Below are 15,259 nucleotides of genomic sequence, written 5' to 3'. Positions count from 1 at the left end.
GTTTACTGTTATTTTCTCTCTGCTTATTTCGGTTTCGGTTTATTTAGCCCTTTTTTTTAACCGGATCTATAACTTTCATTTCTGCGTATGCTCTTTGCCCTGCAACTTTGTGCGATCTAGGCAAATCAGAAACAGAAAGGAAGGATTTTTCTCATGTGTATGCTCTTTTCCCTGCACCTTAGTGTAATCTCAGAAAATCAGAAACATTGAGAAAAATATTTAGTTTTTCGGCTAAAGCTAACTTTGAGCCGCAAGGTTCATTTTTTTAAAATATCTAGTTTTTTGGCTAAAGCTAACTTCGAGCCACACGGTTCGTTTTTCTTTGCATATTCGTGTTGGGTTTTGTGTTTTGTGTTTTGTAGGGAAAAAGAGCTTTCTCAAGGCAAGCACGCAAACCAAGGCCCCCCCTCCCCCCCCCCCCCCCCCTCTCTCTCTCTCTCTCTCTCTCTCTCTCTCTCAAATTTTTTGTATAGATCAATTGGTTCAAAGCTATTTTAAGAGAGTAGAAGTCTTGGGTTCATGTCTCCATTTTGTGGGGGCGGATTTTTTCATTCCCGCACATTCGCGCACTTTGCCGGCAACTTCAACAATTTTTTTTTCAAAAAGCCATAACTTCTTCATCCAGAAGCCTTTTTCAGAGCCGTTGTTTTTAAAACAGCCTAATTTTTCGAGATCTATCCATTGGAACACTTACTTTCAGTGTCTTCAGCTTCAGTTTTTTTTTAAATGGAAAGTCCATGCCAAGTCATTCTTGACAGCACTAACTACTTCCAATGGATAGCCTACATGGAAGATTTACTTAGAAGTAAAGGTCTCTACAGAATAGCCACAGACCAAGAGAAGAAACCAAAAGATGAAGACAAGGCTGCAAAATGGGAAAATAGACAAGATCAAGCACGTGGTTTGATAGGGATGTCTATTTCTCCTGATCTTAGATTCCATATTGCAGAACTTGAGACTCCTCATGAAGCATTGGAAAAAATCACTAAAGTTTTTGGGATTAAAAATGAAATTAGAGCCCATCAACTTGAAAATGAGTTGCTTACTTTGGATCCTAATAATTTTTCTTGCATTGAAGATTTCTTGTCCAAATTCAAGACCCTTAGATATCTCTTGGAAGGTGTTAAGGTTAAGAAAGAAGATAGTAACCTTATTTATTCCATCCTTACTAAGTTGGGACCAACCTACTCTGTATTTGTTTCCACTTTCCATTCTACAAGGGAAGCTTTCATTTGTCAAGGAAAAGACTACAAGGCCCCTTCCTTTGACTCCTTTTGTGATTCCTTAATAAGAGAACAAGAAAAACTCTTACACCTTGGTCTTCTTAATCTTGGAAACTCTTCCAAGAAAGCATTAGCCACCCAACAGCAACCAAATTCAAAGAATCCTAAGAAGTCATATCCTAAAAAGAATGGTCCTAAACCAAACAAGGGTCCTAAGCAAACTCAACCTCAAAATGAAAGATCATTTCAGCAAAATGATAAGACCAATAAAAACAAATGGAAGAAGACTGATAGACATTGTAACTTTTGTAATCGAGATGGCCACTTAGAATCTAAATGCTTTAAGAAGATGGAAGCCTTGGAAGCCACAATGAAGAAACATAACATCCATGTGATGCATACTTCAACTTCAACTTCCGGAATGGAACTTTCTGCATGTCGTTGTCAATCATCTCAGTCTGGTTATGCATTAAATGTATCTTCTTCTTCTCCTTCTCATGAGTGGCTCATTGATTCTGGAGCCTCTTATCACATGGCCAAAAACCAAGCCATGTTTTCTTCTTTAAATGATTGTAACACCAAAAATATATATGTTGGTGATGATAGATCTCTTAATGTTGTAGGGACTGGAACTGTTCATCTAGACAATGGTCAGTTTAATGATGTATTATGTGTTCCAACCTTATCCTGCAACCTTCTATCTGTATATCAGATAACTCATTCGGGTGAAGGTAAAATTGTTGAATTTTCACCTCATGATGTTGTAATCAAGGATCTAAGAGATCCTAAACAGATTCTAGCTACTGATATTGTTGATGATTCCACAAGGTTGTATAAGTTTCACAACTTTGGGTCATCAAATCTTCCCTCAGTATTTGTTGCTCATAATGATGAAGTGAGCAAACTTTGGCATGAGCGATTTGGTCACTTAAACTATCGCTCCCTTCAGCATCTATGTAAAGAAAATATGGTGACAGGTCTTCCTATGGTATCTTGCAGAGATGGTGTTTGTTCCGGATGTGTACTCGGAAAACATCATCATGACAGTTTTGACAAACGTGCCTCTTGGCACGCCTCATCCCCTTTACAGCTTGTGCACAGTGATTTATGTGGTCCACTTCCTGTTGCTTCATTCTCTGGCTACAAGTATTTCTTAACTTTCATTGATGATTTCTCCAGACGCACTTGGGTATACTTCTTAAAACTCAAGAGCGGAGTATTTAACACATTTTTGGCCTTCAAAGCCTTTGTTGAAAAACAATCTAGACATCAAATTCTTAAGCTAAGAACTGATAATGGTGGAGAATATGTTAAAAACACATTCATCAACTTTTGCACTGAAAATGGAATTCAAATGCAACATACTGTTCCATACACTCCACAAAAAAATGGTGTAGCTGAAAGGAAAAATCGCACCTTAAAGGAAATGGCTAATTGTATGCTGCAATCTTAAGGAATCAGTCTTAGTTTTTGGGCTGAAGCAATTAATTGTGCAAATTATATAATCAATCGCACTCCTACTAAGGTTCTAAAGAATATCACTCCAGAAGAAGCTTGGAGTTCCATTAAACCAGATGTAAGTCACTTTCGTGTTTTTGGAAGTGAAGCATGGGCCCATATTCCAGATGAAAAGCATAAAGCTTTAGAACCTAAGAGTGAGAAATGTACTTTTTTTGGATATTATGAAGATGTAAAAGGTTGTAGACTTATTCCATTTAAGTCCAAAAATGTTATCATTAGAAGAGATGTAAAATTTGATGAAAATATATCGGCCTGCGAGCCTAGTCCGGCGGATGTGCCACCTCTTCCTATCTCTTCTACTTTTGAAAACATTTCTTCTTCAGATGATGAAAGTGAGGATGATAATCCTCCCCCACCCTCTCAGGATCCTCAACTTCCAATATGGGTCTGTGCTACTCGGGATGCAGTAGGTGATCTTGCCGGTGATCCTACAGATCAGCGACGTACACGTTCTTAGTTTGAAAGATCCTCTTCTTTACTGGCTCAAGCTCCAGTAAATCATGATCCTGACACTTTTGCAGAAGCTTCAGGCCATCCACATTGGGAAGCAGCTATGAATGAAGAATATCATTCATTGTTGACAAATGATACATGGGATCTTGTTCCTCTACCAAAGGGACACAAACTTGTTAGATGTAAATGGGTTTACAGAACCAAGTATGGACCAGATGGGAAAGTTGATAAACATAAAGCTCGTCTTGTCGCTAAGGGTTTTTCACAGGTTGAAGGCATTGACTACACTGAAACCTTCTCCCCTATTGCCAAAATGAACTCTATCCGCCTTGTTCTTTCCCTTGCTGCCTCTTTAAAATGGGAAGTCCATCAGATGGATGTTAAATCTACCTTCTTGCATGGGGACTTGCATGAAGAAATCTATATGGAACAACCCATTGGCTTCATCCAAACAGACTCCAGCCTTGTATGTCGACTTAAGAAATCTCTCTATGGTCTCAAGCAAGCTCCTTGGGCTTGGTATGCCAAAATGGATAGCTTTCTTTTAGAATCTGGCTTTTCTCGGTGTTATTCTGACAATACTGTCTACACCAAGAAAGTGGGCAACTCTCTTATTATCCTTGTTCTTTATGTTGATGATCTTATTCTTACTGGTAGTGATCCCAACCTTATCAACCATGTGAAGTCCAGCCTTAAAAAGAAATTTGAAATGACAGACTTAGGACACTTACACTATTTTCTCGGTCTTCAAGTCTTGCAATCCAAGGAGGGTATTTCCCTTTCCCAGTCCAAGTATGCTTGTGATATTCTTCGTCATTTTCACACAGAAGACTGTAAGCCAGCCCCTTCTCCCTTTCAGTCTGGAGTCAAACTTTCAGTCTCTTGTACTTCTCCTGAAGTTGATGCTACCTTATACCGTCAACTTGTAGGAAAACTCTTGTATTTAACCCATACTCGTCCTGATCTTTCCTTTGCTGTTGGCCTTGTTGCGCGTTTTATGCAAAACCCCCGTGAAAGTCATTGGAAAGCAGCCAAAAGAATACTTCGTTATGTTCGAGGTACAGTACAGTTTGGGATTCATTACAGTGCCAAAGCAACTCCTCTATTAGTTGGTTTCACTGATTCTGATTGGGCTGGTGACCCTGATGATCGGAAGTCTACTGTCGGTTATGTCTTCACTCTTGGTTCAGGACCTATTACATGGGCTTGTAAGAAACGGGTTGCCATTTCTCTTTCGTCAGCAGAAGTAGAGTATCGTGGTGCCGTGGAAGCTAGTAAGGAAGCCTTGTGGCTTCGTCAGATCCTATCAGAGTTTGGCTTTGAGCAGCAGCATCCAACCACACTTTGGTGTGATAATCAAAGTGCCATTCAGCTATGCAAAGATCCAGTCCAGCATCAGCGCAGTAAACACATTGAACTACACATGCACTTCATCAGAAAGCTCATTCATGACCATGTTCTTGAAGTGCAATATTGTTCAACAGATGATCAGGTTGCAGACATCTTCACAAAGGCTCTCACAGAGGCGAAGTTCACTAAACTTCGATATATCCTTGGAGTTCAGGAAGTTGTCACTAAGGGGGGATAGGCTCTAGTGCCTCCTTCCTTCTCCTATTGTGTCATATTTGTAAATCCTTCAATCGTATCCCAAGTTGTTCTTAAGGGGGGATGTTAGGATATTCCGACACATAGGAAATAGTTAAGTTCAACTTGGTCTAGTATAGAGTTAGGAATAGAGTTAGGTAAAGTGTGTTTCTTTACCGTTGTACATTTTGTAACTTACAATCCGACGGTCACGATATGTAGTGATCCGACGGTTCACTCTCTCCTCGGTATTACCGACACTTGATCCGTGGCTTGACACCCGATTGGTCCATGAGTTCTATTTAAAGCACATGGAGGGTCATTGTTTGGGTAATCCGTGCATGAGAGAAGCTTATGTAAATTTTCATTCTTTGATTAATAAATTGCCTGTAGTAGCCATGTTGGCGCAAGCCGTGGACTGTTTCCCTCTTTGAGGGTTTTAACCACGTCAAAAATACTGGTGTATTGATCTGTGATCTGGTTGTGAGCGGTGTCCTTTTGGTGTTCTTTCTGAGGAACTTACCCTGTAAATTCCTACATGTTATTATTCTTATCTAATTTTAAGGTCAAGATCAATAGAGACACCAAATTGGTATATAAACTATTGCTAAGTCTACGAAAGCATACTTGTAGATTTCATGTTATAAATTAATATCTCTTTAAGTATTTTTTTTAATTAAATAGTAAAAATGCAGTATACTTAAAGCTTACAAATATTAATATAAATCCCAAATTATCATATTCTAATTTTTAAATATGGTTTGGTATAATTTTTTAAATTCTTTATGATCAACTCATATACAACTTTTAAGATAATAAATAATATAAATGATATACATAATAAATTGATAAAAATCAATATAATAAATAATTTACTCTATATATATTAAAAAAACAAAAAAAACTGTTTCCACATATCAAAGCATAACTAGTCTAAATTACAAAATTAAAATATTGATAAATTTATAATTAAATATATATATATTAAAAATTAATTTTATTTATAATTAATATTAATTGATATCAACAAATTCATTTCCCATATCTTTTAATATATATGTTACTAAATGAATGAGCAGTGAGATTTTATTTTTAAGCTTGATTTAATAATTTATTTCCCTAACTCTTTTATTTTGATGATTTAACTCTTTTATTTTGATGATTTATTTAATATATTTTTTCTACTATGTAATATTTCCTGTAAATATATAAAATAATATTATTAGGCATATAAACTCACGTAAACTAGTAGTAAATGCAATGAAGTGAATCTAAAAATATCTAAAAGTAACAAATATCCCCACATAAAGTGAATCTGATCAAATGAGTACAATATTTGAGTACGAGTCATCAACTATCTGAAAATAATTATTACCGCTATTTTTTATTTACGACTACTGATTTTGACCTAATTTACACTGGGACGAAAATTTATCGTCAAGAAAATTTATCGCACTGATGCAATTTTGCAACATAATTTACATAACGAAATAAAGCTTCATAAACAGAGCATTAACCCTCATAATTCTGATACAATTATGTAATTTACATAAGAATCGTATCATTGGAAAGAAAGATGGCAATAGTATAGGTTGGTGCTCACAATGTGGAACTTGATGTGCTTACTAAAATAGCCAAAAGGAATAATTTAAACTAACACTTCATAGTTGCTTTTTCATTAATTATTAAATAAATTTCCTAAAATATTAAATTTTTAAAACATTTTTATTGGAAACCATTTAAACTAGCAGTTAATTATTGTTTCTTTTATTATTAAATAAACGTTAGATATGACTACAAATGACTAAACTAACTATTTGGTTTTTTATTATTAAATAAATTTTAAATATAATTTAGATTTGTTTAATATTAATATTGCCTAAAAATATTGTGATTTAAAATAATTTGAACTAACAATTAATTAACTGTCTTACTAATTTTTTAAAAACATTTGATTTAAAATAATTTGAACTAACAATTAACTTTTACTATTTAAATAAAAAATATTCTTTTCCTAAGAGATTAGGTTACAACATAAAAGTTCTTTAAACATCAACATCCTCTTAATTAATTGAAAATTTCTTTAATCATCAACATCCTCTTAATTGTCCATGTGATTCAAAGCTGGGGTTGCGGGCAGCTCTAAGAAGGTAGGGTTGGAGTTGAAGATAGGGTTTTGGACTCAAGGTTCCATGGTGGGGAGCACAGGGGGGAGTGCTGCTCCCTCCTACAGTCAAGCAGTCATAGAAGGAAGTAAGGACGTGGGAAAGAAGCGTTTCAAGAAACCTCTGGAGAAGATTTCACAATCACGAAGCCAGGGGACATCTGGAAGAAGCGAACATCAGGATCAGAAAGGGAACCAACGGGAAACATGTAAAGAAAAGGAGAATGGAAGGAGCAGTGAAAGACCTGCTTCCATAAGAACAACTGGATTCTGCAAACCTAAGTCAGACATTATTCCCAGGGTTGTATTGAACGACCCAGCGATACAAGCACATAGGGATCATATGACGGAACATGCAATCATATGCAAGTTTATGGGGGTATGGCCGACAGAGAGGGCGTTACATGTCTAGATAAGGAGCCATTGGAAGCCAAAGGGAGAAATACAATTACATATGGGTTCTAAGGGCTTTTTCATAGTAGTGTTCACAAGCCTAGAGGACAAAGACAAAGTGTTTGAAGGGGGGCCCTATTTCTATGCTGCGACAAGACTCTACATGCGGCCATGGATGATGAACTTTGTCCCGGAACGTGAAACATTTACATCAGTACCGGTGTGGATCAGACTATACTCCCTTCCTCTAGATTATTGGCTACCAGAATCTTTGAAAACCATAGGCAACAAGCTGGGGCATTCTCTAAAGATCTCAGTGGCAACTCTGAAAGGAAGATATACCTCCTTTGCCTGAATATTTGCGGAAATGGATCTATCTAGAGCCCTTCCGAAAGCGATAATTTTAGAACTATATGATTAAGAATGGGTGCAGACTGTGGACCATGAGCACATACCATTTAGGTGCTGCAAATGCCATGAACATGGGCATCTATATAGAGACTTCCCCACAATCAATAGGGAAGGTAACCAGAAATCCACTAGGGAGAGAGATCACGAAGGTTTCACCAAGGTCGGGAGCAAAAGGAAAGGGGGAAAACGTCCACACAAGAAGGTAAATGAGGATAGACATACAAGACATGACAACTTCAAGATCGTGGAGGAAGAAGAGGGGAACAAGGAGACAGTCCAAGACATGGAGAATGTAACGAAGGCGCTAGATAAGGTAACTGACATGGAGGAAATCACAGCAAACAACCAACAAAAGGATGATGATACACCAAGTTTGATGGAGATTAGTAGGGACCAGGAGATGACTCCAAGTGAAGTGGGAACAGAGGACCGCAAGCTACGGGAGATTCTGGATAAGAAAAATCTAGATCTAGAGAAATCTTCGGAACAAGGAAAAAACATAGGTGTGGACTCCCTGCCAAAAGAGGATGATGAAAGGGTACAACAGCTCTTTCTATGGAGGTCACAAGCGAAGGGAGCTAGATTCAAAAGAAATCATGAAAGCCAGGAGCCAACTGGGGTCAAGATGATGGAGAATTTACAGGCACAATCTCCAAAGAACTTAGGTAGGAAAAGAGGAAGAAAGAGACAGAATGAGCTGCTGAACGAATGTGGAAAACTATTGATTAACTCAAGTAAGATGAAAGATCTTACCATTTATTCCTTTACTAACCTTTCTTAATTAAGCTTACAAGCTAGAACATTAGAGGCATTGGGAATAGAAGGAAACAAAGAAATCTTAGTAACAGAATGAAAGAAGAAAAACCAGACATGGTTTTTATTCAGGAGACAAAATGTTCGATGGACAAGATAAGGAATATTCACAATAAGTGGTTAATAAAATATGAGTATTTAGAGGTTAAGGCTAATAACTCGGCGGGGGGAATTCTCACGTTGTGGGATCCATTTAAATTTGGAATCTTGGACGCTGAAGCATCCAGGAGCTACCTCTCCTTGATATTTCAACCTATAGGGGATAAGGAGAAATACATGATTACAAATGTCTATGGACCTCAAAAGCAAGCAGACAAACTCAGGCTTCTCACATCCCTGGAGGATTTAAGAGCAAGACATCCCATTCTTCCCTGGATCTTTGCAGGAGATTTCGATATGATAAGATCTCTTTTAGAAAAAAAAGGAGGCACTAGACAACTAGGCAGAGACTCCATGGCCTTTCAAAACTTCATTATGAACATGGGACTAGTGGACACTGAAACAATTAATGGAACCTTCACTAGGAACAACAAAAGGGGAGGGGCTTCTCAAGTTGCTTCCAAACTTGATAGATTTATTATTTCAGAGGACCTCCTTCTCACAGGACCCACCATGACAACCTCCATTATGCCCTTTGGAGGATCATATCATTGGCCTGTACAGCTGGAAGCCACCTTCATGGGCACACCAAGAAATAGACCTTTCAAGTTTGAAAATGCCTGGCTCTCACACCCTAAATTCACTAGTAACATTGATAAATGGTGGAGAGAGGAGCTGAATATTCAGGGTACAAAAATGTTCATGCTCCAACAGAAACTTAAACATATCAAATCTCGTCTTAAAGCTTGGAACAAAAAGGAATTTTGAGATATCTTCAAAGCCAAAAGAGAAACTGAGCAGAAGCTCCAGGAGATCAATCAGATCAACATCACAGAGGGCTTCACTGAAGAGCAGCAAAAACTAACTAACTGTCTGCAAGAAGAATGAGAGGATTGATGCTTACAAGAGGAAATTTTCGAAAGGCAGAAATCAAGGATACAATGGATTAGAGAGGGAGAAAGAAATACAAAATTCTTCCACAAATCCACTATGGATCATAGGGCACACAATAGAATCACTAAGATCAAAGATTCTCAAGGTATAGAGCTTGTATCTCACAATGATATGGAATCGATCCTGGTACAACAATTGTGCAATATTGCAAACGAGCCACTGGAGGACAGATCTAGGTTCATTGACCATTTTATTTAGTATACCCCTTAGCTGGTTACCAAAGAGGACAACCATAATCTCAACAAGCCAGTATTGGAAGAGGAGGTTAGTGAAGTGATTAATGAAATGCAGAATGGCAAAGCACCAGGCCCGGATGGATTCAATGTAGACTTCTTCAAAGCCTGCTGGGAAACTGTCAAACATGACATCCTCGAGGTTGTGGAAGACTCAAGAAGATCCCAAAAGGTACTAAAGGCTCTGAATGCATCCTTCATAGTTCTTATCCGAAAGCAAGAAAATTCCATGACTCCAAAGGGTTTTTGGCCCATAGCCTTATGTAATGTGGTGTATAAAATTATTTCTAAAGTAATAGCCAACCGATTCAAACCACTTCTACCCTTTCTCATCTCAGAGGAGCAAATAGGCAACGTGGAGTGAAGACAAATCCTCAACAATATCATACAAGCTCATGAGGTGGTACACTCTCTCAATAGCAACAAACGAGCTGGTATGATCATTTAATTGGAACTAGCGAAAGCCTTCGACAAATTAAGCTAGTCTTACATAAGAGAAATTCTAAAAGCCTATGGTTTTGACCAGAATTGCATAAGGTGGGTGATGGCATTAGTTACCACGACCAGTTTTTCCATACTGCTCAATGGAGCTCCATCTAGGACCTTCACACCCTCTAGAGGACTCAGACAAGGTGATCCGCTCTCACCGTTCCTCTTCGTCCTCATGATGGAAGGGCTAGGTAGAGCGTTCAAAATGGAAAATGTTGAAGGATGAATTCAGGGTATCAATCTTACTACGGATGGAGAGGTAAACACTCATCAGCAATTTGTGGATGATACAATGTTGCAGGGCATACCCACAGTCAGGGAAGCGAGAGCAATCAAAAACATCTTAAATGACTTTGTTATGGTAGCAGGCACAGAGGTAAGCCTCAACAAGTCCAAAGATTTTTTCTTTAACACTAATATTACTATTCAAAGAAACATTACCAGAATTCTTGGATTTCAAAGGGAACAGCTACCATCCAAATATCTTGGCATTCCTCTTACTGACAAACCTCTAAGCAAGAAAGTGTGGGAGCCAATACTAAATAAACTTCAGGACAAGGTCAGAAAATGGACATGTAGGTCACTAAATTTGACAGGGCACCTTGTGCTCACACAGGCGGTCTTGTAGGCCATTCCCATTTTCATGTTTTCAGCTCTTCCTGCTCCTCAAGGTATTAAGCAATAGATAAGAAACATACAAAGGAACTTTTTGTGGGGCAGAGGGGAAGAGAAAATGAAGTGGGATTTAGTAGTCCGGGACAAGCTCTGCAAGCCAAGAGCCATGGTGGATTATGGCTTCATGATCCTGAGACCCTCAGCAGAGTTTCGGGAGCCAAGCTTTGGTGGAGATGGATTAAGGAACCGAATGCCCCCTGGGCTAAGCTGTGGGAAAAAACTTATGCCAAGTACTGTAGGAGAAGGATCACATTAGAATGTCAGGGCAAATCAGGGGCTCCCATATTTGGAACCTTGCCTGGGATAATAAACGTATTGTTCAGCAACATTGTTTTTGGGAAATTCGAGCAGGGGACCTTGCTCGATTTTGGGAGGACAACTTGCAACAAGAACCCGACCTTTATAGGGATGAACTTGCAGCTCTCAAAATTGACACAGATAGCAAAAGTATGGCTTTGGTAAAAGAATTTTGGGAACAAGGAAGGAATAAGGGACAATGGAGGAAGTGGAAGGATCTAGGATACAGTGATGAAAACCCATTGGAGACCAAGGCAGAAGCTCTCAACCAAGATCTAGAGGATAGAATAATTCTGGTATCTTCCTCACCAGATCAATTAAGATGGGGAAAGAATACCGAAGAAAACTTTAACCTCAAAGAGGCGAAACAGGAAGTCATAGGACTTAACTTTGTGAATCCTGATCAAGGCTGGAAGAAACTTTGGCAAAGTCTACATTGGATGAAAATAAAGTTATTCATCTGGTTAGTGCATCAAAGGAAGATCTTAACTTGGGAGAATCTCCTTAAGAAAGGCTTCATTTAGCCTTCCAAATGTCACCTATGTGGTGCTCATGAGGAGATGATTGAACACCTTCTCAACCTCTGTCCTTTCACTTCAAAGGTGTGGGATTGGGTGGCCTACATTTTTAGACAAACTCATAGGGATAGTCTTAGCATACCCAACACTTTGAAGAACTGGAGGGAAAACTTCTCAGGGAATGAGATTGTTAATAAAGCCTGGATTTTGGTTCTAGACTTTGTCATCCGGATTATTTGGAAGGAGCGCAACAGTGGGATCTTCAAAGAAATAAACAAGCATGCCCCAACTCATAATTGATCAAATTCTAAGGCAGCTCAAAGACACAATAAGAAGCTTCTTGAGGACCCTTCCTAAAGATCCTGCTCTGCCCCAAGAGGAGAGAATTATACTTCGCTTGGGTCTCTAGTCTATCAGTCCTCTGGGAATAATAAAGGAAGTAAGCCTAATAAATAAAGGTAGGGTTGGAGTTGAAGATAGGGTTTTGGACTCAAGGTTCCATGGCAGGGAGCGTAGGGGGGAGTGCTACTCCCTCCTACAGTCAAGCAGTCACAGAAGGACGTAAGGACATGGGAAAGAAGCATTTCAAGAAACCTCTAGAGAAGATTTCAGAAGCAGAAAGCCAGGGGACATCTGGAAGAAGTGAACCTCAGGATCAAGAAGGGAACCAACAGGAAGCAAGTAAAGAAAAGGAGAATGGAGGGAGTAGTGAAAGACCCGCTTCCATAAGAACAACTGGGTTCTGCAAACCCAAGTCAGGCATTATTACTAGGGTTGTATAGAGCGACCCAACAATACAAGCACATAGGGATCATATGATGGAACATGCAATCATATGCAAGTTTATGGGGGTATGGCCGACGGAGAGGGCATAACACGTCTGGATAAGGAGCCATTGGAAGCCAAAGGGAGAAATACATTTACATCTGGGTTCTAAGGGCTTTTTCACAGTAGTGTCCACAAGCCTAGAGGACAAAGACAGAGTGTTTGAAGGGGGTCCCTATTTCTTGCTACGGCGGGACTCTACATGCGGCCGTGGATGATGAACTTTATCCCAGAACGTGAAACACTTACATCAGTACCGCTGTGGATCAGACTATACTCCCTTCCTCTGGATTATTGGCTACCAGAATCTTTGAAAACCATAGGCAACAAGTTGGGGTATTTTCTAAAGATCTTAGAGGCAACTCTGAAAGGAAGATATACCTCCTTTGCCCGAATATGTGTGGAAATGAATCTATCTGGAGCCCTTCCAGAAGCGATAATTTTAGAAGTATATGATGAAGAATGGGTGCGGACTGTGGACTATGTGCACATACCATTTAGGTGTTGCAAATTCCATGAATATGGGCATCTATATAGAGACTGCCCCACAATCAATAGGGAAGGTAACCAGAAATCCAGTGGGGAGAGAGATCACGAGGGTTTCACCAAGGTTGGGAGCAAAAGGAAAGGGGGAAAACGTCCACACAGGAAGGTAAATGAGGACAGACATACAAGACACAACAGCTTCAAGATCCTGGAGGAAGAAGAGGGGAATAAGGAGACAGTCCAGGACATGGAGAATGTAACAAAGGAGGTGGATAAGGTAACTGACATGGAGGAAATCATAGTAAACAACCAGCAAAAGGATGATGATACACTAAGTTTGATGGAGATCAGTAGGGACCAGGAGATGGCTCCAAGTTAAGTGAGAACAGAGGACCATGAGCTACAGGAGATCCTGAATAAGAATAATCTAGATCTAGAGAAATTTCTGGAACAGGGAAAAAACATAGGTGTGGACTCTCTGCCAAAAGAGGATTATGACAGGGTACAACAGCTCTTTCTATGGATGTCACAAGCGAAGGGAGCTGGAGTCAAAAGAAATCATGAAAGCCAGGAGCCAACCAGGGTCAAGATGATGGAGAATTTACAGGCACAATCTCCAAAGAACTTAGGTAGGAAAAGAGGAAGAAAGAGACAGAATGAGCTGCTAAACGAATGTGGAAAACTATTGATTAACTCAGGTAAGATGAAATATCTTACCAGTTATTCCTTTACTAACATTTCTTAATGAAGCTTATAACCTGGAACATTAGAGGCATTGGGAATAGAAGGAAACAAAGAAATCTTAGTAACAGAATGAAAGAAGAAAAACCAGACATGGCTTTTATTAAGGAGACAAAATGTTCGATGGACAAGATAAGGAATATTCATAATAAGTAGTTAATCAAATATGAGTATTTAGAGGTTAAGGCTAATAACTCGGCGGGGGGAATTCTCACGTTGTGGGATCCATAGAAATTTGGAATCTTGGATGCTTCAACCTCTCCTTGATATTTCAACCTATAGGGGATAAGGAGATATACATGATTACAAATGTCTATGGACCTCAAAAGCAAGCAGAAAAACTCAAGATTCTCACCTCCCTGGAGGATTTAAGAGCAAGAGATCCCATTTTGCCCTGGATCGTTGCAGGAGATTTCAATATGATAAGATCTCTTTCAGAAAAAAAAGGAGGCACTAGATAGCTAGGCAGAGACTCCATGGCCTTTCAGAACTTCATTATTAACATGGAACTAGTGGACACTGAAACAATTAATGGAACCTTCACTTGGAACAACAAAAGGGGAGGGGCTTCTCAAGTTGCTTCCAAACTTGATAGATTTATTATTTCAGAGGACCTCCTTCTCACAAGACCCACCATGACAACCTCCATTCTACCCTTTGGAGGATTGGATCATTGGGCTGTACAACTGGAAGCCACCTTCATGGGCACACCAAGAAACAGACCTTTCAGGTTTGAAAATGCCTGGCTCTCACACCCTAAATTCACTGGTAACATTGATAAATGGTGGAGAGAGGAGCTAAATATTCAGGGTACAAGAATGTTCATGCTCCAATAGAAACTTAAACATATCAAATCTCGTCTTAAAGCTTGCAACAAAAAGGAATTTGGAGATATCTTCAAAGCCAAAAGAGAATCCGAGTAGAAGCTCCAGGAGATCAATCAGATCAACATCACAGAGGGCTTCACCTAAGAGCGGCAAAAACTAACTGACTCTCTGCAGGAAGAATGGGAGGATCGATGCTTACAAGAGGGAATTTTCTGGAGGCAAAAATCAAGGATACAATGGACTAGAGAGGGAGAAATAAATACAAAATTCTTCCACAAATCCACTATGGCTCACAGGGCACACAATAGAATCACTAAGATCAAAGATTCTCAAGGTATAGAGCTTGTATCTCACAATGATATGGAATCGGTCCTGGTACAACACTCCTTCAATATTGCAAAGGAGCCATTGGAGGAAAGATCTAGGTTCATTGACCATTTTATTCAGTATATCCCTCAGTTGGTTACCAGAGAAGACAACCATAATCTCAACAAGCCAGTATTGGAAGAGGAGGTTAGTGAAGTGATTAATGAAATGTAGAATGGCAAAGCAC

Source organism: Pinus tabuliformis, chromosome 1_2 (assembly GCF_031772625.1).
Source record: "Pinus tabuliformis cultivar Carrire ecotype Pingquan chromosome 1_2, CPIR1, whole genome shotgun sequence".
NCBI lineage: Eukaryota > Viridiplantae > Streptophyta > Pinopsida > Pinales > Pinaceae > Pinus > Pinus tabuliformis.
Note: the sequence above shows the minus strand (reverse complement) of the source record.